Source organism: Myotis lucifugus, unplaced genomic scaffold (assembly GCF_000147115.1).
Source record: "Myotis lucifugus unplaced genomic scaffold, Myoluc2.0 scaffold_239, whole genome shotgun sequence".
Lineage (NCBI taxonomy): Eukaryota > Metazoa > Chordata > Mammalia > Chiroptera > Vespertilionidae > Myotis > Myotis lucifugus.
This window is the reverse complement of record NW_005871287.1, coordinates 1,608,548-1,629,762: the sequence shown is the minus strand read 5'-3', so window position 1 is coordinate 1,629,762 and position 21,215 is coordinate 1,608,548. Positions and strand designations below refer to the sequence as shown.

Genomic DNA, 21,215 nt, shown 5'->3' with positions numbered 1-21,215 from the left:
TTATGACCCCCCCTTTCTTTAAAATAAAACAAAAAATATATATACATATATTTTATTATTCTTTTTATTTTAGAGAAGAAGGGAGAGGGGGAGAGAGAGAGAAACATCAATGATGAGAATCATTGATCTGCACACCCCTCACTGGGGATTGAGCCCACAACCCAGGCATGTGCCCTGACCGGAAATCCAACTGTGACCTCCTGGTTCATAGGTCAGTGCTCAACCACTGAGCCACCCCGGCTGGGTAACCCACCGGCCTTTCTGAAGACTCTACTCGGTCTTTCAATTCCTTGAATTGCTCAAGCCTTTTTCAGCCTCAGTGTTTTTGAACCTACCATTCTCCTGGCTTGGGCTATTCTTCCCTCCCTGCTTCCTAACCCTGTCCTCACCCTAACCCTCTGCTTCCCCCTTGTCTTCACACAACTGACTTTAGGGTTCAGATTAAATTGTCACTTCCTCAGAGAGGCTTTTCCTTATGACCTCGTCCCACTACCTCCATCCACCCTCAATTAGATCTCTCAGAATTCCTGTTATTTTTTCTTAGCTCTCACTACATTTTATGATTCAGGACCATGCCTGTTTTGTTTTTCATGTCTCTAAAGCCTAGCCAAGAATCAGGTGTACAGCAAACTCCCAGTAAATGTTTGTTGGCTGTGTTGTGTCTGGGCTTTTGATTTTATAATTTATTGCTATCTTGTAGTTTCTGATAACCTTATTTTCTCCTACCTTCTCTGGGACTTGACCCCACTGTTGGAGGTCTTGCCACGTAGAGATAGATCAGAAATTGCTGAAGAGGACCTCGATCCTGTCCTCCCTCTGAATTGTGCCACTGCCTGGAAGCCCTTACCACTGAGCCAGACTAGATCTAACCTAAACTGTTAGCTGAGCTTGCCAAGTCTGCTGAGCAGTGCACCTTGGTTACCCAGACTCGGGTCAGCGTTTGCAGCTGTTCTTCTTCCCTCACCTCACCCTGCTCTTGATTTCTTCCTCCTCTCTCTACTCAGTTTGGACTTCTAAAGACAATGTACATGTTCCAGCTGAGTCTGCTTACCCTTTGACATTTACTACTTTTTCACACTGACAACTGCCTCTAGTGTCTTGACCCTACAGATTGCCCCCACACTAATCTTTGTTTATGTTTCCTGCCCCCTCGCCAAATCTACCACAGGCACTTAAGCTTGGAAACCTTCAGTGGTGTTCCATTGTCCAGATAGTTTAGAATGCAAGCCACAAATATGAGCCACGTAGGTAATTTTAACTTTCCTCGCAGCCACATTAAAAATAGTAGAAATGGTAAAATTGATTCTTATTTACTTCAATATATCCAAAATATTATTATGTAAACATGTTACCAGTAAAAAAAAATTGAGATGCTTTATATTCCTTTTTTCATGTTAAGTCTTTGACATCTGGAGTGTATTTTTCAACATCTCAATTCAGACTAACCACATGTCAGGTTCGAAGTAGCCACATGTGGCTAATGGTTACCATGTTGGACAGCACACCTATAAACCATATCCTCAGTATAGTTGAAGGGCTATACCTGGGTATTTCCAGCTACTGGCCTTTTGATAACTCTGTGTCCCTTACCTAGAGCCAGCTCATTTTCCAAATATGCTAAGCTTCCCTGCTGAGAAACCCAGGGATCCCAAGACCACTCATACTTTCAGTTCTCAACATCTCCTCTGAATCCTTTTAACATTAATTTTTTGTGTCACTATTCTTTTCATATAGCAATTACTGATAATATTTATTAGTTTTGTAATCAGAGGTAATATTAAAATATTTAACAACTGATAAAGCATGGGCACTGACCAATAGGAATAGGTGCCTGGTGAAATAGAATCAATGGAATCTGTACACAGCCTGTATGTTCCCACTGTGTGTACCTGTTGAGTTACAGCTCGGATTATTTTGGGGTGTGTATTATCAGCTCCCTTCAAGAGAGTGTGAGTTGAGTTCCTTGAAGGCAGACTTTTGTTTTACTCATGTTTGTATTCCTAAGACAGCTCCTGACCTGGCCTGTAGTAGGCAATTTATAAATATCCTATATAATAAAAGCCTGATATGCAAATTGACCGGACAGCAGAAGAACTGGTCGCTATGATGTGCACTGACCACCAAGGGGCAGACGCTCAACTCAGGAACTGCCCCCTGGTGGTCAGTGTGCTCCCGCAGGGAGAGCACTACTCAGCCAGAAGCTGGGCTCACGGAGCAGCAAGCCGAGCAGTAAGGAGCAGCCCACAGGTGGGCTGTAAGGAGCGAGGGGTCCCAGACTGAAAGAGGGCACAGACTTGGCTGAGGGGACCCCCCGCCCCTGCAAAAATTTCGTGCACTGGGTGTCTAGTTTTATGTCTAGTTTTAAATAAATGAACAAATGCTACCTGGCATTTAGAAACTAAAATATAAGTTATTTTTTTAAAATTTATTTTAGAGAGAGAGCGAAACATTGATTTGTTGTTCCACTTATTTATGCATATATTGGTTGATTCTTTTATGTGCCCTGACCAGGGATGGAACCCACAATCTTGGTGTATCTGGACAGCTACCTGGCCAGGGCCAAAATATAAGTCCTTTGAGGACAGAGATCATGAATTATAAAGAAGTATATAGCATACTGTCTTCATAGGAACATTTCTTCTGAATGAAGATTTGCTTTTAAATAACTGTGCTTAGATCTTGTTATGGATTTTCAGGCTGGGTCAAAAATGAGGTTTGGCTTTAATTTAATGAGACTTATTTTCTGTTGTGGTTTGTGAACAGGCTCTGAAAGCAGCTTCAAAAGAAGAGCTCCTTGGAATTAATGCAAGAGGCTCAGTTGATTAGAGGTAGGGGCTCAGTTGATTACTGGAAAGGCACTGAACTAGGAGTTAAAAGTCCTTGCTTGGTTTGTATTACAGACATTTGCTTAATGCCTACTATGTTCTAAGCACAGGAATGATTGCAAATTCAACTACTATAATAGTATGGAAAACGTGCCTCTTTATCAAGAGATGGTGAAATGATTAATTCTTCCTAGAGAGATTTAATTCCTCTCTACTCCCTTATACTTTACTCATTTCCAGCATGGACTATACTGTATCATGTTTCAAGATCTGTTTCTTTTTACTAGATTGTGAGTTTCTTAAGAGCAAGACTATCGCATTCATCTCTGCATCCCCAAACACATGCTATACTGTACCTGCCATATTGTAGACACTCAAATGTTTGAATAAATAACCTCAAATAAATTACTTGGCTTTGCAGAACCTCAGTTTTTTTCTTTTGTAAGTATGGAATTCTCTGCCTCTGAATTGTTAAAACTGCAACAAGAAAAATCTTTTAAAACTACATACCTGTTCTATACATGATATGCTTCAAATATAAAACATTTACTTAAAAAACAAATATAGCTCTGTTTGGTGTGGCTCAGTTGGTTTGGCATCGTCATGTGCACTGAAAGGTTGCCAGTTCGATTCCTGGTCAGGACACATGCCCGGATTGTGTGCTCTATCTGTGGTGGGGGGTGTATAGGAGGCAGCTGATCGATGGTTTGCTATCACATCAATGTTTCTCTCTCTAAAAAATATCAATAAAAAAATCTAAAAAAACCCACAAGTATAAATCTGATCGTATTTCTTCCCTAATGAGTCTCCCGGACCCTGCTATCCCCTCTCAGGAACATAAACTTCATTAGAATAAGTACCTGGTCTGTCTTGTTCACGTGGTGCCAGTGAAGACTCTGCCTCCTTTCATGCCGCTCTCCCCTTTGCTGCCTGTACTGCTGCACACTGACCCTCCTGGTTCTTGAGATGCGTATTCCTCCCCATTCAAGGTTTCTTCCTGGCACTTGCTATTCCTATGGTCTGTAAGCCTCCCACCCTGACCTTAGTTGATGCTTCTTCAACCATCAGAGCACAGTTTATATGTTACTTCTTTAGTGACTTCATAGTCACCCCCAGCCCAGGCCAGGAGATGTGCTCCTTTTAAACACTCAGAGCACTTAATACAATTGTAATGAAATATTTGTATATTGTTTCCCTGCTAGACCATAGCTACGAGAATAAAACTGCCCTGTTTTGTTCATGTTTGTAGCACCAGTATTTAGCACCGTTATATATTGTAGGGCCTCAATAAATGTTTTTCAAGTGAAGTTAGGAAAGAGAACTAAAAATAGAATTTTTAAAAATCCTGTCATTATAATGGTTTAAATAAATTAAATGCGTGGGGGCAGGGACAGACTTTCCCTTTTAAATTGTCTCCAGGTTATATTTTTCTTTAGTTTCTACTTGTAATGGGTAAACGGTTTAAGATTACAGAAAGAAGATTGAAATTAAAAACTTCAGTTTGTCTGAAAATTTTATTTAGTCATTGTAGACTTTAATGAGTATCCTTTTAATCTTTACTAGCAGACATGATCAAAATGGTTATTTCTTTAAAGACCGTTTCATATGCTGGGGACTCACATACCTACAGTTTCACTGAACGTTTGAGGTATACCATGTGCTGAATTCTATGTTAGAAGCTAGGGCGATAGGGGTGGGATGAGAAGAGATCTTTGCTCCTAAGGAGTGTACAGCCAGGTGGGTAAGGCAGACAAGGATCCAGATGAGTGCCACTTGGTGTAATAAGCACTGTAATGGACAGTACAAGGGAAGTGGCAGAGGTGAAAAAGAGAGTCATCAACACAACTGGAGGTCAAGGTAGCCTTTTCAAGGGAGGAAACACTCCCATTGAAGCCCTGGAGGAAAGGCATTTCAGGCAGAGGGAACAGCCTGTGCAGAGGCATGAAGCAGCATATTTAGGACAGTATGTGGAGAATGACTGGCACCGGGGTATGCTTTATAAAGCTGATGTTGGGATACAGAGCCAACAGCTAGCTTAGAGAGGTTAACTGTGACATGTCACACTCAGACTCTTAGATTATACTGCATTTTAGAACTGGAAATGACCTTAGAAATAATGATGTGATTTCTGTATATTTGAATTCCTAAAGGCATTATGAAGTACTATTCAAAGAAGATCATCATAAGCCAGAATGGTGCTTGTCACTTCTGGTGAACATGCTCGAGTGGGTATAGAATAGATAGTACTTTCAACCATGCAAATGATTTCAGGTGGAGCTGTAGAAAGCTGTGACTCATTTACACTTATCTTTAGGAGCTGAGGGTAAAGGCAGTGACCTCTTGATCACCTGAGGTGAGTGCTGATCTGTATCTCTCACAAGAGCCAAATACTGAACCAGTGAAAGGGATGAAATTGGAAAGGATTGCCCAGAAGGGTCTGTGGGTACGTGTAAGATGATTCCTGTAGCGTGAAAGTCTTTACAGTATTTTATAACTTTCCAAGTGGTTCACTGAACTAGCATTAACTGAATTTGTTGAATGGAAATCTAGCCCATTTTCCTTCATTTTGCTCCTCTTTAGTTCAATAGCTCTTTGCTTTCATGTCCCCTCTCTCCATCTCTCTTTCCCCTTGTCCCCAATCCACCCCCTCCCTTGCCATCTTTCAGTCTATCATCACTAAATTGTTTTCAAATATAACTGTGGAGTGTCTGTACTTGGTTGGCTAACCAGTGTCTCAGCTTTCCATATTAGAAGCTTGATATTTTTCACAAAGAGATGATTAAGCTCTGGTAGTGCTGATCACACTCGGAAGATGCTAACTGACCTATTAAATGTCAATTAATACAAATTTTGTATGTTCATTTATTGACCTAGATTACTAGGGGGTAAGGAGATAATGGATGGTAGGAAGAGTGGTAGCTGTGTGTAGTTTATTTCAGAATGTTTGGAAAAGAAAGGAAGAATATAGAAGCAGGGCAAGGTTGAGAAGGCAATATCTTAAGGTAAAATAGGAAACCTGTTTACAGGTGTGTAAGAAAAACCCAGAAGAGAAAGATAAGTTAAAGCTTGACTGGAGAAAGTAGCAGGTAATTGATGGGGCAGGGCCACCAGATTCCTCCCAAGGGCATAGGTGGAATGATAATCATTAGAAGTTCTTTATAGTTGCTCAGCTAGAGAAGAGGGAGATGTCAGAGTTCTCTCTTGGATACCTTGAGCTCAAAACAAGTTTATACTACTTCATTTTTTCTGTGGTCCCCCAGCAGAATGGTTTGCACATAGTAGGTATAGAGTCTAATAGATAAATTCACAGGATTAAAAGAAGATATTGATTATAACTTGAAACTTATTTCAACTACCAGTTCATACTACCTGTGGTTTATGACAAATGAACATGTTTATGAATCCTGGTATCTTGTGAATAGTACAGTTACACTGTATTCTTTTCCCCAAAGTGTTTTAATTGAATAAATATGTACATTTAATATATATCACAATTTTTTTCTTTTTTAATCCTCACCCAAGGATTGATTTTTTAAGAGAGAGGAAGGGAGACAAATATTAATGTGAGTGAAATATCGTCAGCTGCCTTCCTTACACACCTGACCAAGGTTCGAACCCACAACCTAGGTATGTGCCCTGACTAGGACTTGAACCCACAACATTTTTGATGTATGAGCCACCTGGCCAGGGCAAAACTATACCACAGTTTTTATAATGCTGTTTTGGCATGTGTTTATTTCAAGAACATAATAAGAACCTCAAAAAGTGGAAGTGACCCAGGCTTCCTAACTTAGGCCCAAGTCAGTATATCAAGACAAATGTCTTGAGCCCTGGCCAGTGTGGCTCAGTTGGGTGAAGCATTATCCTGAACACCAAGAGGTTGTGGGTTCGGTTCCCAGTCAAGGCACATACCTAGATTGCAGGTTTGATCCCAGGTTGGGTAGGTGTGGGAGGCAGCTAATCGATGTTTATCCGTCACATCATTGCTTTTTCCTCTTTCTCTCTCCCTTTCCCTTCTTCTCTCTCTAAAATCAGTTTTTTAAAAAAAGGACATATCTTGAGCATCTGCTATGTCCTGAAGTGCAGAAGGAGATACAAAGTAAAACATGAAACTGAGGCCCTCCACAGAGCTATATGTTTTTCCTCCCCTGAAGATCTTGCTGATGGTGTATCATGCTTAGTAATTTCCTTTTCATGAGAGATTCTCAACCAGAGTAAAGAAAGGAAGGTTCATGAGGAGATATTTTACCTACATGTATATTTCTGTGGGACTTTTAAATATAAACTCTCTCCACTTAGATATACTAATGGACAACAGATTTTAAAACAAAATTTTCACCAACTATTTTGTCAACCTTCTTTTCACTGCAAGAGTTTTATATTTGTGCTAGAGGCCTGGTGCACGAATTCGGCCAGCGATCAGAGCCAATCAGATTCCCCACCTCCCAGCCTCCCTGCCTCCTCCTCCCCTTGCTCCCTCAGCGCCTTGCTGCCGCTGCTGGTCATCTGCCATGTTCCGCGCTGCCCCCTGGTGGTCAGCGTATGTCATAGCAAGCGATCGAATTCCCGTTCTCCTGGTCGAACTCCCAAGGGGACAATTTGCATAGTAGCCTTTTATTATATAGAATACCAAAGTGTTTAAAATTTATGATGTTTTTATCTGCAGTTTGGCTTTCTATTCCCTTAATAAAAGAGCACACTAATTATTGATTCCCACTTAAACCATGCAGGTAGGTCTGTGGGTTGGTATAGAGAAATCTTTTTATGCCCCTACAGTCCCAGTATAAGGCCAAAAACATGAGCCCAGAGGGAAAAAATGTTTTTAAAACACCAAAACAGTTAATGAAAAGGCTCTTTGTAGGAACAAAAAAAACAACACAACACAAAACAAGAGAATGAAAATGCAAAAGACATCACATTTCAAGCCAGGAAGGGCTGGTTTGAAAACTTTAAAAAGGGAACCCTTTGCCCCACACACAGCTTGTGAGTTGGCCTCAGCACATTGTGACACCACCCTAAGCTTCCCGAACCTTCCAGAGCCAGGGCTCAACACTGATGCCTTGTGTTTGCGTTTTAAGTGAATGCTCTCTAGGCTTTTATTTACTGTACTTAAAAATGTGTATTTACTGTCCTTTTCTCTTGTTTTCCATTAACCTCCTGTGTTTTAGATCTTGGCTTTACCATTCAAGGTGCTTTTCAGAAAGGCTAACTCTGGAGGCTGAGAGGGGCCTTGCTTCACAAACTCCCTTAAGAAGTTAGTTATTGGCTCTTTTGGGTCCCATCAGTGGTAACCTACCCTCCCAGCACCTGAATCTTGAAATCCTGAAGCACTGACTCTTGAAACATTGTCCAATCCTTTAGCTCTTTTCTCTTTGGCTTTGGATTTTGAACCTTTCATTTTTGTTTTTGTGTCGATTCTAAGTCATCCTCAGGCTATGTCTGGATTATTAAAATAGCTTCCTGTCAATTGTCCTGTTCCCAGTTTCTCTCCAGAAAACATTTCCTGCATTCTGTTTTCATTTCCCTTCTTTATCACCCTGTGCTTTCTTACTTCGTGAAATCCAAGCACCTGTGTCTGAGCCAGGCTCCTGTATTGTTTCCATCTATCAACTGTTATTCACTAGTTTTGAATCTTGGCCTTCTTTCATATAATCTTTTCTCTATTTTCTATATGACTTCCTCCCTTTCCCCCCATACTTTATAAAGGCTATGCCTTATATAAAATATTCTGTTTCACTCTCAGAAAGCCTTCTCTAAATTTCATTTTTCTTGGAAGCCTTTCTTATTGGAGACCTCTTCATTTGGGTACAGTTTAGTTTTATTGATATGATTGTGACTAATAAAATAAATAAAAATTCACTTTGTTAGTTTCCTTCATTACTTCTAGTGGCATTTCTGTAGGTTTGGTTTTTTTACATACACAATTACATCATTTACAAAGAAAGACAATTTTAATTTCTTACCTTTGAGTTCTATTTGTTGCCTATTGTACTGGCTAAGACCTCAAGTACCACGTGGTATGAATGGGCATCCTTGCTTTCCCCCTCAGACTCAGGGGGGAGGCTTTGTAGCATTAAGTGTGATGTTAGCTTGTTTTTCTTAGTTATCCAGCTAATACTCAGCTGAATACTCGAGGGGTCCCCTGTAGATCTCTTTCTCTGTGCAGCTCTTTCTTCTGCAGTACTGTACACTGCAAACTCTAGCTGTCTTGACCTCCCCAGAATCTCAGCTCTATCTTCTCAAATAAGAGAGGTCTCTGAGTTCCACCTGGGTTCCCCTTTCATGTGCTGTGGCCTGGAAACTACCTAGGCAGCAAGCTCGGGCAATTGTGTGGCTCACCTTATTAGTTTACCATTTCTCAGGATCACTGTCCTTCTTTGCCTGATGTTCAGTGTTTTGAAAATATATTTTGTCCGTATTTTTAGTTGTTTCAGGTGCAGGGTACATCTGGTCCCTCTCCCTCCATGTTTTCTGGAAGTGGCAGTCCTGCCTTTTCTTGAAACATCTAAGGAATCATTTAGGAATTGCTCCCAGAGTATGAAACATTCTTTGGAATTTCCGTAGAGGAAAACCTTCATTCTTTCAAGGTTGATTTGATTTTGGGGGGCAACCAAGAATCATTTTTCAGGTCTGGTTAAATGATTTGTCTGGCTAATACCGTTGGGGGTCCAAAATGAGTTCAGAGTTATGAGGCAGATTTCCTTATGTGATTTGATTTGTAAACTAGTTTGAAAGCAAAATAGGAGTTGCAAAATATTTTCAGTGATGGCAACCTAATTAAAATAAAGTTGAAACTCCTTAGGGGGGTATATCTTGAAAAATAACATTCATTTGAATGTTTCTATGTATTTATTGGTATATATTTAGTATCAGTTTGTATTTACAACTTGCACTTACCTGCTTCTTAGTAAGCTTTCTTTTTTAAAAAATGTTTTTATTGATCTGAGAGAGAGAAAGAGAGAGGGAGAAAGAGAGAGAAACATCAATCAGCTGCTTCCTGCATGCCCCCCACTGGGGACTAGCCTACATACAACCCAGGCATGTGCCCTGACCAAAGAAACCTACAACCTCTGGGTGCCCGGGTAGGACACCCAACCAAATGAGCCACAGCAGCCAGGGCTTAGTAAGCTTTCTTACATTGTTTTTATATGATACAGATCTCTCTCCAGCTGACGTCTAGATACTTTTGTATGTTTCCTCACTACATTGCACTCAACTGTGGAAGCTTAAGTCATGATGGTAGACTAGCTAATTTCTGTGTAAGGAAACTAAGTTCACTCTGTCAAAATACATTGCATGATAAAAAGGAAGTAAAATTGGTTTCTGATACCTGTACAGCATTATTAATACCTTCATAATTTAAATTCAAAGTTATTCATATAAGATGCTGAATTCCAGAGCATGAGCACATACCTGTATCTGGCTTACACTAGGAATTATGTGAATGACCTAGTTCAAAGAGAGATGCCTTAAATCTGGATCTGTTAAGTAATTAACCAAGGAATATCCTTAGAACCTAGTAGATTGGTGTATGTATACTACATTAATGCAACCTTATATAATTCTTTGGGGAGGAGGTAAAATTCTTTTCCTAAAGTCTTTGTTTTTTAGCACCTGAATGTCCCATTAGCCCCACTCTCACCCCCAATTAGGTAACATGGACTTTTTTTTAAAATTCTTACCTGAAAATATGTGTGTTTTTTAAAAATTGATTTTAGAGAGGAAGGGAGAAAGAGAGAAACATTGATATAAGAGAGAAACATAGATTGTCTGCCTCCCATACATGCCCCAATTAAGGATCAAACCTACAGCCTACATATGTGCCCTGACTGGGAATCAAACCCACAAGATTTTGGTGTACAGAACGATGCTCCAATTAGCTGAGCAACCTGGCCAGGGCGAAACAAGGACTTTTAAAAAATATTCGTAGTGGATTAAATTCTTAGATTTTTAGCTTTCAACTTTGGTTTTCTTTATAATTTCTTTATAATTTTAGTTAATTGAATTTATAGCTTTATAGTTCTTTTATAATAAATCTTGTAGTAGAGAGTTTGGATACTCTTTAACTTAACGTGTATCCTCTGGGCTTGCTCTTTATCCTTGATGGTCTTGTACCTTAGTACCTTTTTGTCATGCTCCTCTCCCTCTTCCTCTTCCTCTTCCTCTTCCTCTGCATTACATGAGCTAAGATAGGAGAGAGGAGGGTTTATTTGCCTTCCAGGCCTTGCTTTTTCCTCAGACAAAACTCCAGCTCCTTGCCCTCTAGTGCATAGCCATCTGCTGCCTAGCGACATTGGTCTTGAAGCAATGCATGCAAGAAGCTTGCCCTGCTGGAACTACTCTTCTAGAAGACTGCTGATTGTGGCCTGATTTTCCCATTCATCATATTTCTTCTGAGTTTTCTTTGATTGTTTTTTGTTTAAAATCTCTTCTTCCTCGGGGATCAGCTTGTCCCCTTCTTTAGGCCAGGGCCAGTGCATGGTAGGATCGTACCGCTGTTCGTCCGATGTGCTGTCAGTGAGCATGGTGCATTTCTTTACTAGGGTCTTGGTGCGGATCACTTCATTGTTGGATGCATTGTAGACAATATCAATAGCCCTTGTTTTGCATGTACAACACTCCAAGGCCCAGAAGAAGTTTCCCATGTCCAGTCTTAAGGCATGGTACTTCTGGTTACCTCCCTGCACATGGACTGTGTATGCGGTGGGGGCCAATCTTAGTGTTGGCAGCAGGACATCCTACTATCTCATCTTTTTGCATCTTTTTTTTTTAATGATATAAAGCAGGGTACATTTTACATTACCATAATAGAGAAACTGATAACCTATTTTTAATATATGAGAGCAACACAATTCACCATAGCTAAGATTTGGAAACAGCCTAAGTGCCCATCAGCAGATGAGTGGATTAAAAAACTGTGGTACATCTACACAATGGAATACTATGCTGTGGTAAAAAAGAAGGAATTCTTACCATTTGCAACAGCATGTGTGGGACTAGAAAGCATTATGCTAAGCAAAATAAGCCAGTCAGAGAAAGATAAATATCACATGATCTCACTCATTTGTGGAATATAATGAACAACCTAAACTGATGAACAAATCTTTTTGCATCTTTTGTTGGGCTTTCTCTTGCCCCAGGTATTGCTGCGCTTGTGCCTGTTGTCCCGAGAGATGCCCATGGCTTGGCACTGGCTGGAAAGAGTAAACACAAAGAGTCATGATCCTTGTCTTCTTTTATTTTTTATCCTCTTTCAATTCTGTTTTAAGTAAAAGGAAAACTATAGTGGGAAATTTTTCTTTTAAATCCAACTTTACCCTGAAGTTCTTTATTTTTATTTTTAATTAATTTAGAATTCCATATTATCAGTGATGTTTTTATATATACTATTTTTGATGCCGCATATTTTCTTGGATATTTAAGACCATAAATTAGTAAATAATACTTGTAAAGATAGCATTGTCTTTTGATTCCAAGATGTAGCAACAACCAATTTTTTAAAAAATATATTTTATTGATTTTTTAAAAATATATTTTATTGGTTTTTTACAGAGAGGAAGGGAGAGGGATAGAGAGTTAGAAACATCGATGAGAGAGAAACATTGATCAGCCACCTCCTGCACACTCCCAACTGGGATGTGCCTGCAACCAAGGTCCATGCCTTTGGCTGGAATCGAACCTGGGACCCTTGAGTCCGCAGGGCGATGCTCTATCCACTGAGCCAAACCAGTTAGGGTGCAACAACCAATTTTGCTACTAAGGTTGCGTTGGGTGTTTTGAATTATTTTTCAGTCTTTAGTTTCTTTGAGCTTCCTTTAGACAGAAATAATTGGGGGTTCTTCTCTATCCCACACATTTATTAAGAGAGGTTTTCACTGCTTTCATGTCTACCAGTTGTGAAATGAGGTTCCTGTTTGGCTGCATTGTTTCTAGCATTGGTTAGTTGTGTTTGTGAGAGAGTCGGGGAGGGAGGCAGGATTGATTGGTGTATAGTAACAAATAATGAAAAACAAAAATTAACCAATTTTATTTTATGTAGATACAAGGGCTTAAAATGTACTGTATTTATGTTTATTAAAATGTTCATTTTGTTCCTATTTTTCATGGGAAATCTTCTAAATTATTCTTCATTATAGTTAATTATAGGTTCTTAGTAGTCTTATATCTTAGTTCTTGGCTTTAATCTGGTTTTACAGTTTTCTTTCTATAATAGAGACCTTTGAGTTTTGCAGGCTTTGTTATCATTTGTCATTTAGTCACACACTATATTAGAATTGATACATCACTGGGCTAAAATACATCGTTTTGCTTACTTGTACATGTTCTATTTCTTGACTTTTATTTTGTGTTCTGTTTCTTGATAACTCAGATTTTATGACTTCTTTTTATTTTAATTATTTAAATGATTTAAATTGGTGCTTATTAACTTTTTAAATCAATGTTCCTCTTTAATACATTGAGAAAATCTCATGCCCTTGGTTTTGTTTTTAACATGAACAAGAAAAAATCAAAGCACATTGACAGAGGTCTGCGTTTTTAACTTTACTATCTTTATCCCATTCAGATACCATCCTATTGCCAAAGGTCAATTGTAATGTCGTCTTCAGAGAGAGGTTGACTTAAAATAATGTCGAAGTGGTATAAAATATTATAACAATACAGTTGTAGATTTATAGAAATTCAAAGTAGAATGTTTTAATAGTGATAAGTTTTTAAAAAAATGAATTAGTTCACATGAATTTATTAAGATATTTTTAGAAAACAATTATATATTTCAGTGGAGGTCAGCAGGACCTTTTTAATAAAAACCCATTTTTAGGTCCTTAGTCCCTTACTGGAAAGCTAGTAAGGTGCATTTAACATATATTATATAACGTCCCTGCAGAGTCAGGGGCAGCACTTTATAGTCAAATACACTTGTATTTCGGCAGCCAAAGCTATGACTATCCTTGCTTTAGTAGGTAGACTATAAATAGTCTCATGTTAGTTCAGGTCAGGTTTTGCTGCCAGTTAGGTTCAGATCAAGTTTTGCCACAAAATGAATTACAGAAAACGTTTGGTTTTCAGAAGTTTTTGGATTTTGGAATTATGGCTAAGGGATCATGGACCTGTATTTATTTTCTTAGCTCTAATGTTTGGTTACTTTTGTTGCCTTCAGAAAATGAAACCTGTTTTCCTTTTTTTCTTCCACAGGATGTGAGATTAAATCTGTTCTCTACAGGCCAGTTAATAGAAATTAGGACACCTCTACACAAAGCTTGATACCTTAGGCAGCTGTCACTGTCACGTGACACTTCACAATTCACTGGCTTTATGTGAAGAATCTTATAGTTCCCTTCTCCATTCTCCTTGCAGAAGTGCTCTGTGGTAATAAATAATAAGGAAAAGAGGTTTAAAATGTGCAGTACTTCACATAGTATATATCCTAACTCATGTAGTAAGGTTTCACAGGGAGTACCATGCTTTCTCTGGCTTGATCTTTCCTGTTATCAATTTATGTGGTAGCTTAACAAAGAAATCTTTCTAAAAAGAATCATGGTTATGGTAAAACAAAAATCCAAATGGTGCCCTAACCGGTTTGGCTCAGTGGATAGAGCATGGGCCTGCGGACTGAAGGGTCCCAGGTTCTATTCCGGTCAAGGGCATGTACCTTGGTTGTGGGCACATCCCCAGTAGGAGGTGTGCAGGAGGCAGCTGATCGATGTTTCTCTTTCATCGATGTTTCTAACTCTCTATCCCTCTCCCTTCCTCTCTGTAAAAATTCAATAAAATATATTTTTTTTAAAAATCCAAATGGTACAGAAGCATAAGTAAAAGGAGAAGCTTTCTCCTCCACTGTGTCTCTCCTTACCCAACCAGCTTTTGATCACTTGTTTACTAGATCTTCTTAAGGGTTTGGCTCCTTTTTGGCTAATTTTTTTTTAAGTTCAGACATTACATGGGACATTTTAGAAAATTCCGATTAAGCATTATAACCCCACTTGGACTGATTTTATGTTCATTGTTTGTTAAACTTTTGAGATGACCTTTTCTATTCTAGCTGGGATGTATAAATTTTATTTCTAACGCTATTGTTTGTTCAAACTGCATAGTTTTGAGATGTTAAACATGTTTAAAATATTAATTTTGTTCCAAATTGAGTATTATCCATACACAGAAGTAGAAATACAATGACTTACTGATTTATTTAGCAACATCAATTCAAAAATTGCACATAATATTTGATAGCATGTACTTTTAAGGAGCATTCACTTATTTTTATAACTTTATTTTTATTGTTCAATATCTAGTTCAGATATTCTCATTTCTCCCCTTTTAGTCCCCCCTTCCCTCTAGCCATCACCTCATTGTTGTCTGTGTTTATGGGTTAGCCAAAGGAGTACTTTTATTTGTTTGTTTTTGTCCTCACCCAAGGATATGTTTATTGATTTTAGAGAGAGGAAGGGGGGAAAGAGAGAGGGAGAGAGAGAAGAACATCGATGTAAGAGAGAAACATTGATTGGTTGTCTCCTATATGTGCCCCAAACTGGGATCAAACTGGAAACCTAGGTATGTGTCCTGATTGGAAATCAAACCCCAAACCTTTTGGTGCACAGGATGATGCTGCAACCAACTGAGCCACCGGGTCAGGGCAGGAGCACTTACTTTTATAGAAGGGGGGGTGTTGGCTCATTGGCCAACTCAGTAGATAAGCATATAGGCAACGGAATGCAGATAACTATCCCAGTGATGTCCCATGAATATTATTGAAATTGTTCATGTTCTTAAACCCATGATAAATATAAGGACACAGTGCATCTAAACATGAATGTCTTCTGGGGAAAGTGTAAATTTTTGTTTTATGTGGAATCCAGATTGTTTTATTGTTTAGATCAAGAAACACTAATTGAGTACTGTGTCAAGAACTGGCTTCATAATAGAGAGCTTGAGACATTCCAGAGAACTGTCCCAAGATTGCTAGAAAAAAAATTTGACAACCACTTGTCCTAAGTCATATAAGGCTGTTAGATATACCCTTTTAAATGAGGGTGTACCTAATAAGTATTAGGTGAAATATATTCAACTTAAGGTCATTCATTCTCAAATTATTTGGTCCAAATCCCTAAATGGCAATTCCCCCACTCTAACTCCCCACCCCCATAGGTGTGGTTTTTGTACCCAGGACATTTTATGTGGGATAATAGAAATAGTCATCAGTGTTCCAGGTGGCCTGTTTTCTAGCTAAGAGACTCAGACTCCGTGTTTTTGCAAAGTGTGTACAGACTGCTTTTTTGTTAAGTGAAGGTCAAGGGCTCTGTCTTTCTTTGTCCTCTTTTCCTGGAGTCTTGTTGGGATTCAACATTCTGCATTGGATAGGAGCTTCTCTGACATGGCTGAGAATTGTGGGAGCTGGACTAGAGATTTCTAAGGACCTCATGGCAAAACTTTGGCTGGTGGAATAGAAGAATCTAGTGGCCTCTTTCCTTTTAGTGGGATTTTGGAGGGGCTGGGAATGGGGTCTGTTGTATGGCAAAGAGTCCCTAGTCATTAAATAAGGAAAAAATGATGGAAAGGAAACTTGACTATAAAATTAATGTAGTAGAAATAAAACTATTAAGTGGGGCTAACATAAGATAATAATAAATAAAAATTTGTTATAATGTCAGGAAAGAAAAAAGTTCAAGTAGTAAAGAGCCAATTAGCAGATTAAACAAATAAAAAATATCAAATTTTTAAATAGAGCTAATTATCAGGTAGAGCTTAAAAGAGTAATATAATTGTCCTTTCTGATAGAAATAATGTAAGCTAATAATTTCAGAGTAAATAATGGATATAGATATGGAGAAACTTTTGTTTTTAAAGCATATGAAACCCGTACATTGACTGCCTGTGTGTACAGCCATTCGTTTTGGTCTTGCCTTCTGGAGTAACCTAGAACATGGCTGTTTGTTCTTCACATGAAAGTTCTTCATATGTCCCTCTTTCAGTATTAACCAGACTTTCCCCCCCAGTGACTTCTCATAGAACCTAGCTTCTATTTACCTTGTGGCCTAGCTTCTTTTTATTTCAGTTTATCTGGTGTTATAAATACAATTCACAGACAATAGAAGGAGTTGACTACTGATTCACACAGCAACGTGGCTGAATCTCAAAAATATGCTGAGTGAAAGAAACCAATAGAAGCAAAGAAAGTGCATGCTATATGATTCCATTTACATGAAACTCTAAAGGAGACAAATCTCTAGTGACAAAGGCAAATCAGTGGTTGCTTGGGGTTGTCTGTGGGTGAGGGTGATTGAAATGAAGCACAAGGAAATTTTAGGAATGATGTTCTTTATCTTGGTGGTGGTAGTTACATGGTGTATAAACTTGTCAGCTTTTACCAAACTGTACACTTAAGTGGGTACATTTTATTGTGACATATCTCAAAAAAGTTGATTAAAAATACAGAGTTCTCAGAAATGAATGTGATACTAGCTGCAGTTTCCCCAGTACAGAATATAATTGAACTATTACTTCTCTCTATCTGGATACCTTACATCCCTATTAATAATTTACTAGTCTTGCCCTGGCCAGTTTGGCTCAGTGGATACAGCATCGGCATGTGGACTGAAGGGTCCCGGGTTCAGTTCCGGTCAAGGGCATGTACCTTGGTTGCATGCTCGATCTCTGGCCCTGGTCAGGGCTTGTGTGGGAGGCAACCACTTGATGTTTCTCTCTCACATATATGTTTCACTCTCTCTTTCTTTCCCCCTCCCTTCCACTCTCTCTAAAAACCAATGGAAAAAATATCTTCAGGTAAGGATTAACAACAACAAAAATAATTTACCAGTTTTAAGGAACTCCTTCATATTGCTGATACACTGTAAATCATACTTCACTGAAACCTCTTTCATATGTATTATTATCAACCCAAGTATAACTCTGCTAACTTTTACAATTGATTCTTTTTCTTTAAGGTTTTATAAATTTAGTGACTTGAGAGAGAGAAGAGGCGGGGGGAGGTGGGGGGAGGAGAGAGAGAGAGGGAGAGAGAGAGAGAGAGAGAGAGAGGTTGATTGATTTATTGTTCCACTAATTTATGCATTCATTGGCTGATTCTTGTATGTGCCCTGACCAGGGTTCGAACCCGAAACCTTAACATATCAGGGCAATGCTAACCAACTGAACTACCCAGCTAGGGTACTACCATTGATTCTTAAAATATATTCTCTGTGCTCCCAGACCATTTTGTTCAAACACAGCACGGTGATAATAGTATTTGCCTCATTGTGTTGAGGTTTTTCTATTTAAGTATCTGCCTCTCTGATTAGACACTAAGGCCCATGCAGAGCCTTAGTCCTTTTCTTTATCCCTGGATCCCAATATAGTAATTGGGTATTAAAGGCACTTAATAAATGTTGTTCGGTTAAATACTCATGGATGCAGGAATAAACTCATTTTTCAGAACCTATATCACATATACCTCCTCTAGCAAGTGTTTTCTGATCTTTTACTGCTCAAAGCTAGGTTTAGGTGTTTCTCCTGGCTGCATCACTAATACCTTTACTTATCCATCATAATATATATTATATGTCCTGTTTTCATATTTAAGGATACTCACTGTACTATTATTTATAGTAGTATAAAATGGGAAATGGTTAAATTCTGATTCATTGTAACATTGAAATCTGTTATTAAAATAATATTTTAAAAGAATTTTTAAACATTGGAAAAATATTTCTGAAACAATGATAAAAGAAGATGCAAAAGACTATATATTTAAATTTCCTGGTTTTAAGAAAAGTAAAATTGTTTGTATACACATAGAACATGGAAAAAAGACCAGTAGACTATAGATGTTAGGAGTGCGGGAAGGGGTAGTATTAGAGATTTTATTCTTTCTTTTTCTTTTTTTATACTTTCCAGAAAACATGTGTTACTATAAACAGGAAAAAAGTTATTAAAAGTGTAATTCAGAGGAGACTGAGACATGACAACTAATGTAATGAGGGATTCTGGAACAGAAAAAGGACATTCATGTAAAAACGGGGGACATCAGATTAAAGTCTATAATTAATGTTTTGTAGCACTGTTAATTTCCTAGTTTCACTGATTGTACCATGGTTACATAAAGTATTAATGTTAGGGAAAGCTGGGTGAAGATGCTATGAGAACTCTCTATCTTTACAACTCTTCTGTACTAAAAATATATCAAAATAAAATGTAAAAATAATACAATTGAGTGTTAATAGGATTATGCACTCATTGAAGATAGATACTGAGTCTTACTCATCATGGCATACCTTGGTCTATATCAGGCATACTGTAGGCGCTTATTAAATATTTACTAAATGAATGCATTGAGGTAAATTGTATATTTTCTCAGTTACTATGATGCTAATTATTTTGACTTGGGCTTCAACCTCTTAAGGTGATATTAAATCCTAGTGTGTTCATCCATTCATACCCTAAGTTTTTGTTGAGTATTTACAGGTAGTATTTCATATGCTAAGCCTCACAAGCTCTCAAATACAATCCCCTGGCACTTGTGAGGTAATGAGGAGAGAAGATGTGAACAGATATTTATAACAAAGGACAACTGTGATAAGTACTACAAGAGAAGTACTTCTCCCCCCCCCCCCCAAAAAAAAAATATCTTATGGAGGTGGGAAGAAGACAGAGCATACTCATTTGGGAAATTAAAGAATGCTTATAAAAGGAATGCTTATTTGAATAGGAAGTGAAATTTTGAATTTATGGTCGTAAAATTTTACCATATTTCAGGAAGAAAGGTGAATACTTACATATCTAAAATGTAGTATTTGATTAAGATATTTGGAAAGAGATGTGTCTTTCACTGACTTGAGTCATACAGAGAACCAGTCCTTCACTTTCTGCTTATTTCTGATGGCAGGGATAAGGAGAGAAAAGGAGTGGAAAGGAGAGGTGGGAGAAGCCAAAAGGAGTGGCACAGTCTTTTCCCCAGGGTTGTTACATCCTTCATGTGTGTTTTAGAAGTGTGAGGAGTTGTGGGTTATAGAATTTTAGACATGAATCTATATTGTATAGCTTTAGTGGGGATATTTTACAGTGTTCATTATATTTATAGATGTGTGAAACACTTACTGTGTATGGTATAGTCATTTACTCATTCCACAAATATTTATTGAGTGGTTTACAAAGGAAGATGATCTCATTCAGTTCCCACTGCAGGCTCCCTGTGGGAGAGGAGTCTAGGATTATCATGGTTCTCAGTCTACAGATGATCAGGTTGCATTTTAGAGAAGTTAAGTAAGTAAATAGTTTAGTACCACATGGCTGTGTGGTAATTTCTAGAACCTATGTCTTCCTTCTCAAATTAAGTGCTCTTCCCAGTCTGCCTATTAGTTACTCAGACATTTTGCTGAACATATGTTTTTGAGAGCTAAGTGAAATACTAAACAGTTTCCATTCCTGACCTTATTGAACCCAATCAGTTAGACCAAGGAAATAATTCCTTTCCAGCAGGAAGCTAGATCATTCCTTTCATATCCACCAAAACACTAGAGACTTTCTACTTCCAGTCTGTTAAGAAAGTAACAGTCTGTTGACCTTTATCCTTTTCTTAAAATAACCATTAGAAATTTTCATTTGTGAATCACAAATAGTGTGATTCAGTATTTGGCATTTGCTGGGCTACAAGAGATCTTCATTGCTTTTACTTTGTGTGATTGGAATAGAATGCAGATAACTAAAAAAGAAGTTTTTATTACATAAGTAATACATAGTTATTGTAGACAATTTTAGAAAACACACGTTGCCCTTTATCACTGTAATCGCACTACACTGAGATAATCACTGTTAACATTTTGGTGATGATCATTCATATATATTACACATATACTAGAGGCCCAGTGCACGAAATTCGTGCACAGGGGGGGATGGGTCCCCTCAGCCCAGCCTGCACCCTCTCCAATCCAGAACCCCTCGGGGGATGTCCGACTGCTGGTTTAGGCCTGATCCCACAGTTGGACGTCCTTCTCACAATCCGGGACCACTGGTTCCTAACTGTTCACCTGCCTGCCTGCCTGATCACCTCTAACTGCCCCCCTGATGGCCTGGTTACCCCCAACTCCCCCCCCCCCACCAGCCTGGTCACCCCCAACTGCCTGCCAGCCTGGTTGCTCCTCACTGCCCCCCTCTGCCGGCCTGGTTGCCCCCCACTGTCCCCCCTGCCGGCCTGGTCACCCCTAACTGCCCCCCCCCCCCCCGGGGTTTGTTACTTAAAGGGGAGACAGTCTTGGTTGTTGACACCCCCTCTATGACTTAGGTTGTCTAGGTTAGACAAGCGCCCCATTTCCCTAGGGTTTATTGGTTCCCCAGTTTGACGGTTTTTCGTGACTTAGAGATCTGGTGGAGCCGATCTCCTCAGCGTTTTGTTCTGGGGGG

General features: G+C 38.7%; 1 protein-coding gene and 1 pseudogene across 4 annotated transcripts in view; one reads left to right on the top strand and one right to left on the bottom strand.

The window, feature by feature from the left end:
• TNRC6B (trinucleotide repeat containing 6B) overlaps nt 1–21,215 on the top strand; it is a 218,175-nt gene that overhangs the window by 4,311 nt on the left and 192,649 nt on the right. The window lies entirely within an intron of this gene.
• Nucleotides 11,032–12,254, bottom strand: LOC102434738 (annotated as a pseudogene).